At 44.9% G+C, this 13,089-nt stretch overlaps 1 protein-coding gene across 3 annotated transcripts in view; it reads left to right on the forward strand.

The window, feature by feature from the left end:
* The first annotated feature begins 204 nt into the window (after positions 1-204).
* Positions 205-13,089, forward strand: part of VGLL4 (vestigial like family member 4) — a 151,858-nt gene continuing 138,973 nt past the window's right edge. Inside the window, exon 1 of one of the 3 annotated variants that reach the window (XM_028518257.2) lies at positions 205-561. The gene's annotated coding sequence lies outside the window, so the exon portion shown is untranslated. Of the gene's footprint in view, positions 562-1,433; positions 1,455-1,535; positions 1,656-13,089 lie in introns of those variants that run through there. The other 2 variants (XM_036030800.1, XM_036030799.1) reach the window with 2 other exon arrangements.

Here is a 13,089-nt window from a genome sequence, read left to right on the forward strand (position 1 = left end):
AAGGGCTGCTGGGGAAGGGGGAGTATCAAGCCTCCACCCCACCCCCAGCCCTAAATCTCCAGAGAATGACAGGAAAAAATTAAAGACAGGCCTTTTCTTTTCGTGGTCACATGTCTACATTGCTGCTGTAATAAGAACCTGCACCAATTAGAAATGTTTCACCTCCTCCCCCTCAGCTCCTCCCCCAGCCCATTTCAGAGCAGACTGAGATGCAGACTCCAGGAGTTTGCCAAACACAGCAAACGCTAGTGTGTGAGCAGCTGGAGGGGACTTCTGCCCCTGCGATCTCCGTCCCTTCCTCCTCTGCTCCCTCCCTTCCACACTGTTTTGATTTTCTAGGACTTCCTCCTCTGGGCGAGGGAGGGGGAGGAAAGACGCTGCGGAGCGCCTGGTGTGTGTGTGTGTGTTGTGTGTGTGAAAAGTGAGTGGTGGAGTGTAAAATGCTGTAATGGGAGGAAACCGAGCCGCTTCTGAGTGTCCTGGACTGCCTCGTCCGTTCTGATCTCAGGGGCACCTGAGCACACACCTACCTACACAAGCAAGTGCGACCTGTACCTTCAGGTATGTGTGGTCTTTGGCCTGTCTGGGCAGTGTAGTGTGTCTGGGGTGTGTGTGGGTAACGAGAGGGTGCGGTGGTGCCCCAAGTAGGGGCCCGGTGGAGCTTGGAGACCCAGGAGGCGGAAGGCCCCGCGCAAGCTGTGTCTGGCGGGTGAGCCGGTGTGAACGCCCAGCCCTGGGCGTCCGAGACTCGTACGCTCTTCCTGGGGCTGCTTCCCAGGCAGGTCTGTGCGGAAGGCCGAGATGGTGCGGCTCTAAAGCTGAGGGCAGCAGAGGTGTTGTAGGGTATGGCTCGAACGCGCACGCACTTGGCTGCTGTGGCGGTTAAGAGGCGGCCGGTGCACGGGTACCGAGCGTGGCTCCCCGTGGACGTCGGTGTCACGTGTTTTGTGTCCACGGGTGGGAGAGCCAACTGTGTGCGTGTGAGGAACGTGCCTGGCCCACAGCAGCAGGCACCTAGGAACGCACGAAAGGTTCGTTTGTGTTTGCGTGTGTGCTCTCAGGGTGTGCTCCCACTGGCGGGGCCTTGGGGTTGTGATGTGGGAGTCGCAGGCTCAGCGCTCTCTCTGGGACTGGAACCTTCTCCGAGAGACCCAGTGCAGCAGTAGGCCCTTCGCGGCCGCTTGCTCCCCAAGCGGGTCCGCACTCGCCGGGTAGGTGCGAACCGCCGCGGGACGCTCTGCAGGCGGGGGAGGGGAAATGAACCTCTCCCAGCGCGCTTAGCCCGACTCCCGCCTCGCCGCAGGCTCACCTGGGCTCTGCCCCACCTGCTCGTTGGGAGGGGCGTGGCTGGGGGCGTGGCCTGGCGGGCTAGGCCGGGCTGGCGGAGCCCTGCAGAACCTCGGAGAGAGCGGGCGGCGCCTCATTCCTGGGATTCTTCGGGCTCCGGAGCTCGCGTAAGCCGCTGAGCCGGCCCGGCGCGCGCCGTCCGCGTGTGCGTGTGGGTGTGCGGAGGGGGAGTCGGTGCGGGAGCGCGGGCGCGAGCCCGCCTGTGCGTCTGCGCGCCCTCGAAGTGCGCCCCGCGCGCTCGGCGGTACCGCCCCTGACCCTACGGGGCCCAGCTGGCCAGAGGCGGGCGAGCCCAGGGCCGCCGGGCGGTGAGTGCATGAGAGCGGGGCTGGCGGGACCGAGGACGGGCGAGGGATGGCTTGCGGGGGAACTGTGGGGGCTGACTGACTCGGAGCGGGACAGAGGGCGTCCTCCTGCAGGGAGGAGGCGGGAAACTTGAGACTGCCGGTGGGAACCGAAGCATCTGGGATCTCTGAGGGAGAGGTCTGGCTTCTGCAGAGGTCCCGTGCGGAAGGCGTCGTGGGAGTGGGAGGCGTGGGGCCAGGAAAGCAACCGGCGCGTCCTTCATCCCATTTGGTCCTGGCCAGCAGCAAAGGAGGGCTGCAGTGCGGGACTACGGGAAGGGGTTGAAGATGGGCTGCTGGGACCTGTCCCTTTCCTCTCGGTACACTTCCTGCCCCCTCCTCAAAACCAAACCACACAGTCCTGCACCTAGTGCAGGCCTCGCCGAAAAGCAGAGGTCTCTCCTTTTTTGTGTTGCTTAAAGTCTTCTTTGATTCATTACACTGAGACATTTAAGTGTCTTAGGTTAGGATGACAGTACTTCTGTTAAGTTTTATGCACTTTACTGGCATGTGTTCGTCTATTTAAGCTAGATGATTAAAACATCGGTTTCACTTTGATCATTGGTGCTGTATGTTTGCTAGTTGTATTTCCTTCTCTGGTTAATAAGAACCAGCAGCTTGCGGGACGGGGGTGGAGGCCGCTCTTCTCATTTTTATCAGCAGCTGGTTGCCCCCTTTATTTGGAATGTACTACCGCCCGGTTTGTAGAGATTTTGAATAAGCTTTTTCTAAACCTAAGCCTGCCTTGACCAAAGTGAAGGCTCTCATTAGTTTCCTCCGAACACTCAAAGACAAAAACAGTACATGTAAATTTGTCTATTAGTATTTAAAGGTCAGTTTTGCATACATTGTAGCATACCGAAGTTTAACTCTTTAGTTCCTGAGTCCATAGACTTGTAATGTTCATTGTTTCCTGCTTGCAGCTAATGAAGTCTGCGCATGATTGTCAGGGGTTTAGTTCAGATATTTTAAAGAGAGCTTTGGGGTCGGCAGCCTTATTGCTGTATTTATCATCTCTAAATCTCAGTGCTCTAATTTTAAATAATGGATTTAGAAATACTTCACTAGGAAGTTTGTTGTCTCATACTTAAGACAGTGTGTGTGTGAGTGTGTGTGTGTGTGTGTGTGTTTCTGTGTGTTTCCTGTTATGCCTGGCTGAAAAGTCATCTCCTTCCTTGCAGAAATGGTGTAAGCCCCTCAATTTTTGGTTTAACTTTGGCAAAATTTTAATCCCAGGCTGATTTCCCCTATCACTGTTTTTTTTTTTCCTTCCTTTTTCCCCCTGCACTTCTGGGCAGCCTGCCTTTGCTTTCCATTTGGAAGGGAATGCAGACTAATTTTTATGTTGATCAAAACACAATACAATTAAGAAAATAATTCTGCTATAAATAACCATGGACTACATTCCAAAACTGTGTGTGTTGTGAAAACAGCTGTGGTTTATTTCTGGAGACTTGAGTTCAAGTCTTGTCTTTGTTACCCAGTAAGTTTGTGACCAGAGAAAGTTGCTTCTATTTAACCTTTGTGCTTTATTTTCCTCTGTAAAGAGCTGATAATATCTGTCTCAATACATTACAGAGTGTCAGGAATTACAGGGAATAATGTGCTTTGAAAAGCATTTGTGTTATGTTATTTATAAAAGTTTTTGAAAATTTGAGAGAGCTTCATAAACACAGTCCCAACTGATTTAGGACTAGGGCTTTCCCTTAAGATTTTAGCACTTCTAACTGACATTATAGTTATGAAACTAAAACTTTCACTTTTAAATGTTCTGTTTGATAAGAGTTCTGTAATGGGAAATTTCTTTTATCTTCTTATGGAGTCTGGTGGTTGCCAAAACAAATCCAAAGGAAGATTTTATATTTTGTCTTTTCAGGTTTCTCGCCTGGATAGCTTCACTGTGCAACTTTTGGTTTGCCTTAATCAAATGATAGGTAAAATAACAATAAAAAGTTGTTTTGCAACTTTGAGTATTATGATAAAATGATAAGAGGTTTACGTTTAGGAGGTAAAAGTCAAATACAGGGATGAGCATAAGTAGGTTTACAGTTGTGAGTACACACCACTGAGTTTATTCTTGTATTATTACTTATTTGTTATTGTATTGTTTATTGTTAACATACTTTTGCCCACTCCAGGCAGAATTCTAATGTCACTAAAATTCTGACACTGGTGATTTTAACATGTTAAGTTGTCTGTTTTTGACCTGTGTTAGGTAAGCTGTTGCAGCTAGAACCTGGTGACAGAAAGGGTTTTTTCTTGAGTGTGTTAAGATGTTTCTGTAAGATATGTGAACTGAAGGTATTTGTGATTCGTGTAGGGAGCCTTTCTAAAGTTAATGAATGAATCTACATGGGAATTTAATGGAAGAGACAAATGAGTGTGTCTGCCAGTCTGTCGCTATTTAGGATCTGTCCATAGTAAGGCAGCAACAATTTAGAAATTAGACTGCCATATCTTGATGGTATAAACTGCCAAGGCAGGGAAGGAAGGGGTTGTATGAGGGAGGTGCTGACACCAGAAAAATTCTTTCTACCTGGGATATAGTAGAATAGCTCTTCTGCAAAGGAGAAAAACCTTGTATCTATCTCATGTCTCAGGTATGACAAACAGATCCTCATTGTTCTGATTTTTTCTGGACTCTATATTTGAGAATTTGAGAATTTGTCGACTTACTGAAATTTTTTGTGGTTCCTAAATCAGTATTTGTAGCACTTTTGCAGTCATTCATGCACATGCTCAGAGTGTTAAATTTAAATCTCTGAAATGCATGTTTGCGGCCGAGGTTGAACAAGGCATTCTGCCTCCTTGTTTTAGCTCTCATACTGTAAACAAGTATGCTTTTGCGGTCTATTGAGCACCACATTTTTCCCATTCAGGGGCAGAAGTTGGTTTTGCTTTTTAAAATGGCCCCTAAGCATAATACTGAAATGTTGTGTTCCTAGGAACAAGAAGGCTGTGATGTGCCTTACATAAAAAATAAGTGCATTAGATAAGCTTTGTCCAGGCATGAGTTATAGTGTTGTTGGCTGGGAGTTCAATGTTAATGAATCAACAAGAGATATCAAATAAGCTGTCTTTAAATAGAAACACTCATAAAACAAGGTTATGTGTTTATTGATCAGTGGACAGAAATGTTGTAACCCGAGGCTTGCAGGAACCTAGCCCTGTCTTTCCTCTAGGAGTAATGGTTCCATATGTGCTAATTCAGTGTTCTCCGAGGCATTATAGAATGTAACTATTGTGAATAATGAGAATTGGCTGTATTTACTGATGTTGATAATTAGAGTGCTTCCTAATGACACAGTGTGTCATGGGTTAGAAGACTTTGTCTAGGCTCTGAATAGCCGGGAGAGTTGAGATTTTTGGAACAATGGAGAGTTAGACCTGAGGTGTTAGGGGAAGTTTGCCAACCTGGAGTATGATGCAGATTCATGTGTCTCATTCTAGGGGGGAAGAAATCTCTCAGAGGGTGGGGCATCTCAGTACTTGTGAGTAGGAAAGTCTAAGTATCCGAATAAAATCAATGGCAAGAGCAAAGATATCCAGAGTAAACTAAAAATGCCACATTTTCTCTTATTTCTTATGTGGTGCTATACAAGGCTAAAATCTGGAAAATGAGAAAGATTCACAATAGCCTAAATATGAGATAGAAAAGGATAGTTCATTTTTATTTGACAACAGTGTTGCAAAAATGGTGGGAATTCACAGTCTGCTCAGAAAGTCCAGAGGTGAGTTTTGTTTTTCCTCCTTGGACACAGCAGTGTCACTGGGCTCACCATGTGTTGTTTTCCAGCCGACACTGTAGGGGCAGGTGTGCGAACCTCAGCCAGCAGTAAGAATTTTAACACCAGCCCTGGGCTGCCTCACGTAAAAGTCATGAAATATGCTTAACCTAAGTTTGGTTTTGCCGCTTGAAGCCGATGTGGGTGGCCTTCAACTGACCCGTGGTCAGCTTTCATTTCCTATGGTCGGGGCACTTTCACAGTTTACGCCGATATCAAACTGTATTTTATAATAACTGAAGATTTTAGTTATTGCATGGAAGCACTGTTTGGCAGCTCCTGTTGCCAGCCAGGGTCAAGATGACTAAATATCACATCCCTGTCTGCTTTTGTTGTCCCCCTTCCCCCAACCCTGGGCTGAGGAGATCCATAGAGTCAAGTGTTGCCATTTAGCATTCATTCAGGGGGTTCCACCGGAGTGGTACCCTTACTCAGCCCAAGCAAACAGGTACCTCAGTCTTTTGATGTGATGGGAGGTGGAGATGAGCAAAGGCAGAGCTGAGTTGATGGCAGGCACCTGAGGTTACCTTGTTCCTCATTTGTAATGTGTCCCACTTTGAAAGATAGAGAAATTGTTGGCGGCCTAAGCCATAAACCTGCCTCCTGCAGAGGTTTCACTGGAGGGGCATTAAACCCTTATGGGAAGGGCGCATACCTGTATCAGTTTACCAAGTTGATTAGTTTTGTAAGATAGTGGAAGGACTGCCAGCAAAGCAGGCTGTCATTCTGGGGCTCATGCTTGAGGCTGACCAGCACCCGAAAGAAGCCTAACGAGGGATTTTACACACACATTTTTAATTCTGTGAAAATAAGCATAAAACATGTGAATATATTGTTCAGAATATATTGTTCAGCTAAATGGGCTGGCCTTGAGACGAATTTTCAGGAATGATTACGTCTGAAAGTAAGGAATTGGATGTCAGCGGAATCTGGCCAGGTCCTTTGACCTCGTACCTGGTATAGCACTTCCTGGTGTATTGCCAGTTATGGCAAATATGGGTCAATTATTCGTGCCTGGGGCACGCTTAGATAAGGAAAGCTGGATTTAGCAAAGGATCCATCTCGTCATGTTCTATCTTTGGTGGTGTGACTAGGGAAAGAGTATTTTGAATGATACTCATGACCAAAATATATTTTTCATATATATTTATATATAATATTTAGTTTTCATCTGCTGTCATGACTCAGTTCCCAAACCCTTGGAATTTCCTGAGTGTTGAGAGTGATAAAGATGCCTTTTGTTATGTGAATGAGGTGATTTGTGGAAGCACCTGAGCAAAGGGGCTGGGTGAGGCGAGAACCATCCAGGTGATTAGAAGATTGGAACTTTGATTGCTGCCCCAGCCTCTGCGGAGGGAGAGGAGAGGGAGAGGGGGAGGGGAGGGGAGGGGGAGGGGGAGGGGAGGAGCTGGAGGTCGACTCAGCTGACTGGCCAGAGATTTAATCCGTTGTGCCTATACAATGAAGCCTCCTTGAAAATCCTCCGAGGGGACTGGGGGGCGGGGGGGGGGGGGGGGGTGCGGGGCGGGGTTCAGAATGCTCCTGGGCTGGTGAACACTGGGGCATTCGGGACAGGGTGGTGTGCCTGGAGAAGGCATGGACATTCCAGGCCCCTTTCCCAGGACCTTGACCTATGCATCTCTGTCATCTGGCTGTTCCTTTTACAATAACCCAGTAGGGGCTTGTGAGAACCAATTACTTATAGCCAGCTTGTCAGAAACACCGGTGACAACCTGGGCTTATCACTGGTATCTGACGTGGAGGGCAGTCTTGTGGAACTGGGTCCTTAACCTGTTGGATCCGATTCTATCTCCAGGTAGATAGTATCAGAGTTAAGTAGAATTCTTGGATACCCTGCTGGATAACCTTAACAGTTATCCACTGCAGGCTAACAGATTTTATTGAGCATGGCTAAGTATTAGAAGCAGGCCTTCCCAGCACTGAGCTGGTTTTTGGAGCTGGAAGTCATGGGGCCCATGTTTAATTACTGTGTGGTCGCTGCTCCAGGATCCAACGGCTTTGCAGCCTGTGTTGTTTGTCCTGCTCTCCCCATCACCTGACTTGGTGTGAACATCTTCTTACCTGTCATAGTTACTATTCATGTGACTCCCTGTCTGTCGTGTTCAAAGAAAGTAAAATGAACCATGGTTTTTATATCCCCAAAAGGAGAGGGCTTGCTTCCCTTTTTGCTTACTTTGGAAACTACCAGATTATTGCCTGATCTGTGTCTCAAGGTGTGGGAGAAAGAGCACAGGCTAGCAGTCTTATTTTGGTTGCGGAGGGAAGGTTGTTTTTGTATCAGAACAACAGAACAAAACAACCTTCCCTCAGCAACCAAGGCAAGACTGCTAGTCTGTGCTCTTTCTCCTACGAAAAGGACTTTATGAAAATCAGCTTAAGAATAGTAAAAATAGCATTCAATGGTGAGTCAGGAGACTTGGATTCCAGTCTTATCTTCAAGAAGTCCCTTATATTCTTGGCACTGTGGTTTTCATCTGTAGGAGAATATTAATAATCGTGTTTTGTCAGCACACAGTGAGAATCCAAGGAGGTAATTTATGTCGATGTGTTTTTGAAAAAGTATGTGCTCGCAGTCATAAGATGGTGGTAGTGGTAGAAGGAGAACATATCTTTCTTGGGTTTACAAGGCATTTTTAGTCACATTTTATCATTTAATCCACATGCCAAGCTTATTAACTATGAAGCAGGCAATGTTCCTATGATTTTCTTTAATTGAGGAAATTGGGCTTGGAGAGGTTAAGTGACTGGCCCATATATTTCGTGTTTAGACATTTAGAGCAAAGCCTAGAACAAAACAGACTTTCAATGATTCATTGTTGATTGAACGGTGAAAATGTTAAACTAGGGCTCAAACTTTGGTCAAGTCCTGGCTCAACTGATTTAACAGATGGTAAAGAGTGAGAAGAAGAAAACAACCTCACACAAATGAGAGATATTTTTAGCAGGAAGAACGGAGAGGATGGTCTGAGAATTCGATGTTAACAGGAAGAATGTGTGTTGCAAGAAATTAGTGGGGCAACAATTGGGGCAACAATTAGGACACACCGTACGGAGGAAACAGCTAGGAGGATGCTGATTCACATCTACCTGATCTGGTGAAGCTGTGCCTGCATGTGGCCACCAGAATTTGGTGATTGGTCTGAAATTTTATTTCACTTATTCCTCTGTCTGAGATGGACTGCTACATTGGCTGCAGCGTGGTCACACTCGGTGTAAATTGCTCCAGGGCATCAGGTTTCCTTTTCCTTTTCCTTTTCCTTTTCCGTGTTGCCTATATATGATACTCCATAGAGAGAGCAGATACCCAATGGAAGCCTCTAAATTATTGACAGTCAAAAAAGCCATATACCCTGTGCCATGGTTTGCTGGCTCATAGTTTGTAGACTTGTCCTGTGGTAGTACTTTATTATTAGTGAAGCTTCATTGTATTAGCCCAGGAGGTGGTCCTGATGGGTGGACAGTGCGATGGGACAGGGCCAGCAGGAATTAGGGACACTGAAGAGTGTGCATCTGGACGTGCAGATGCCATCAGTTTCCTAGGAGTGTGATGCCTTCCTGTTTCTGGCTTTTGGCCAAGTGACAGAGTAGCAGGGACATCCAGAGGTTTGAATGTGCTTCTCCCCGTCCCCACTGGTCTCCACCTCCTGCTCCCTGTTACCGTACTCTCCTAACTGTTTAGTACTTAGCCACTATTTTTGAAAGAGCCCTGCCGGGAGGCAAGACTGGTACTGTAGCTTTTGCCTTGGAAATCTCCTTGGAACACTTCCATAATGTATCTTGAAATTCCATTCCCTTGCCTGAAACAATATAACCTGATAGACCCCATAATTCTGTCCCCTCTGTGCTCTTGTCCTCTCGTTGATCAAAATGGGACTGTTCTTGCAGAAGTCCGAAGTAATGGTGTTCAAACATATGGCTGAGCTTGTTATTAGCATTGAATGCCCCTAAATTTTAGTAGCTTTAGAATTGAAACATTGCTTTCTAATTCTCAACCTTAAGCTATTTGGAAGAGCATATTGTTAAAGATTAGGGAGTCTGAGGAAAAGAATGTGGGGTCGCAGACAGAATACACGACTATTGCTTGAAAAAGAAATAACAGAACAATGTATGTTCTGTTCATCACGACTGATGTTCGTGTTGACAACAACCATGAAAGAAGGTGAATGGATGGAGCGAAACGGCTTTCAGCACCGCAGAACACCTTTACAAATGCACTTCGTCTTTTTCCAGAAGCACATCTCTCTCACTTTAATGTTAAGTCCCAGGTGTTAGCATGTCAAGTGACTGTATTTTTGGCTGTCGTGATCTCATAATATAAAAATTATCACAGAGATGAAAAGACTGTTGGGATGTACTTAGATTTGTTTTCCGGATGTTGCATAATCTTTTGTAAAAGGTAAGTAGATGATTGATGGTTCATAAAGGTCATTAAAGTAAGCCAGACATGTCACTCCACTGCTTAAAAAACCATTCAAACCATTCAAGGGCTTTTCACTGGCTTAGAATAAAATCTAAGCTTTATCAGGCTGTTCAGGGCATGCGTGATCTGGCCGTTGCCCACTTTCCCACCTCACTTCCTGTCTTGTCCCTGGCTTCCGGAGCTGTGGTCAGGTCACAGCACTATCCACATCTGAACATCCAGCTTTGGTCTGTCTTGGGTTTTTTTTTTTTAAATGCTATTTGTTCTCCCCTACCCCCTTCATGGTGCTGATCCTGTTCTTCCTTTAGCTCTCAGCTATCATTCATCTATCTCCTCAGAGAAGTCTTCCCAGCTTACTCTAAAGTAGTGGCCAGTGCCTGGTCTTTTCTTAAATATATTTACTGTCGTTTGCAATTTATTTAATATGTTTACACATACGAGGTCAGTCCAGAAGATATCCAGCCACGTAATATGAAAAATAGAGACATTTATTGAAGACAAAATACAAGAAACATTGTACATAGGACTGTGACACCTCAGTTCCCTTCAAAGTAGGTACCTTGGGACCTCACATAGTTCTCCCAATTGCCATCAGCTGCTTGTTGTATTTTCCTGAATCTCATCGATGGTCTGAAATCTCTTCCCTTTCAATGGTAATTTTAGTTGTGGGAAAAGGCAGAAGGTGTAGGGCACCAAATCTGGGCTGTAGGGGGGCTGAGTCACCTGGGTAATTTGATATCTCACCAGAAAACCTTGCAGGAGACAGATGTGATGCATGAGTGGGCACATTGTCATGATGAAGCTGCCAATCACCAGTTGCCCATAGTTGTGGCCTTCTGAGTCATCCAAATAGTTTCCACGGAGGAATGTTCAAGCTTAATGCAAAATTTAATGCAGATTCGTTGTTGTACTCGCTCAGTCATTTTGAATGTGGTGGCCACACAGTACACATGCTTACTCAATGGTGTCTACTGTCCCACTGACTAGTACAGTGAAGTCATCATTGTTCACACATGTCTAGTCTACTCTCATTGGCTGCTAGGTTACATCAGTGTCACGTAAACCATTCTTGTTCTATTAGCAATGGCTGGACTTTTTCCAGACAGACCTTGTATTTTGACAAGTAATTATTTTAACATATATAAAGTCCATTCACTTCTCATAATACCCAATGAGGGAGGTAATATTAATATCACATTTAGTACATGAGGAAACACACACAGGGGTAAAGTCACTTCCCTGGGTTGCACAGACAGAGAGAGGCTGAGCTGATTTAAATTCAGATTGGCATCCAAAGATCATCCTCTTAAACAGCCACAATGCTAATTTGCCTCTCAATGTAGTGTGACCCTCCATCAAATACTGTAACCGTAGTTTTTTTTTTTTTGCCATATGACTAATATGTTTTATTGGGTTTGTTGGGCTGTGATATTGTATATAAAATTCAGAAGATTAAAAAAATTAGTTCTCTTTCACCTTTATTTGCATAGGTCTTCTGTGGTTAGATAATGCCTAGTCCCTTGTCTGCATCTCCCATCTGTTTTACTGTGTGCTTACCGCCCCTGTTGTCCTTATCTTACACCTGGCTCCTATAGAAGCCCAACTGATCTGCCTCCCGTGACTCCGCGCTTCATTCTCTCAAGTCAAATCACCCTCCCCAGAACTGTCAGGGACTGATAATGACTGCCTACTACTTTAAGTGCTTAAATCCACCTTATGCTCACCCAAACTTAGCTGCTGCTTCTACTTCCGAACAAGGATCCTCAGTTTTAACTGGCGGGTCTGTCTCCCTGCCCCAGCTACTCATTCCTGCCTCTGTGCCTTCCCTCAGGCTTTTGATCCTGGGTGCAATGCTGTGTTGCACCAGGAAATAATCAGTGTGATCTACAGGTGAGTAAGAGAGGTCAGAGATGAGAGTGACTGCCCAGGGGAAAGGAACTGGGGAAGGAAACCTTTGATATGGCATTTTAAAACACATACCTGCACACATGCGTATATACCCACCCACCTAAGAATAGATGTTCACAAGGTAACCACTTCACACTTATCTCTCTTTTACCACACAGTAAACGCTTTAATTGTAAATTCTGTTTAGTCTCTTTTTAAAAAATTTATTTTTTTTTGGAGAAGGGACGGGAGGGAGATAGGGAGGAAGAGAAACACCAATGTGTGAAAGGAAAAAAGAATTCAGTTGTGTCTCGCATGGCACACAAGCTAGGCGTGTGCCCTGACTGGGAATTGAACTGGTGACCTTTCAGTTTACAGGCAGAGCCCAGCCCACTGAGACATACAAACCTGGGCTATGTTTAGTCTCTTATTATGCTCTTTTAAGTTTGTCTCTTATCCTATTCCACATACTTTTGGTTTACAAACAAGATCATAACTCCTTAAAAACAGGGATCCTGTATTTTCTTCAACCTCTCCTGAGTATTTTGCTAAACTCAGAATAATTGTGCAATAATAATTGGTTGGTTTTATTAATGATGTTGCGGCAGATGGCAGGTGCCTTGTAGTTGAAATTTAAACACATAATTTCTTACCTACCTGTTTTGAACATAAGTTGCTTGGGGGTTTAGGTTTCATAGTATCTGAATAAACTTAAATATCTATGATGCTAGAATTTTGGGTCTACTTTATGTTGTTTGGTATGTTTATACTTTGATTCTTTTGCTTCTATGCATAACACTTCTGTGCATACTTAATGTGTATGTTAATAAGTATCTATTTGGGTTTAGAATTTTGAAAGTGTCCTTCAATCAACTTGGGCAGATTAAGGAATTGGAGTCTAAATACTGCATTAAAGAGAAGAATGCTTATCAGCATTTACTTAATCAAAATAAAAGACTTTAGACTTAAATCTTGCCTGAATAGGAAACTGGCATAGGTGAAGAGAATCTTAACTGAGTTCTCCGAACTTCAAATCCTACTCACAGAAGATGATTTTTCCTATCTTAAACAGAAGATTAGGACTGTTTTGAGTGTCATCCGTTTTTCTCTCATACACCTCTGATTTTACTCATCCTCCCTTGTCTCTGAAAAAGAAGAAATTGACTCAGTTTGGTTTGGTTATGTTCATTCTCCTTCCAGTCACTGACTCTTCAGTTGTTCTCCTCTCAGAGCTTGAGGCTTTCCAAGATGTCAGTTCTGTTGTCCTATCCCCACTGCTCCCACG

Source organism: Phyllostomus discolor, chromosome 7, assembly GCF_004126475.2.
Source record: "Phyllostomus discolor isolate MPI-MPIP mPhyDis1 chromosome 7, mPhyDis1.pri.v3, whole genome shotgun sequence".
Lineage (NCBI taxonomy): Eukaryota > Metazoa > Chordata > Mammalia > Chiroptera > Phyllostomidae > Phyllostomus > Phyllostomus discolor.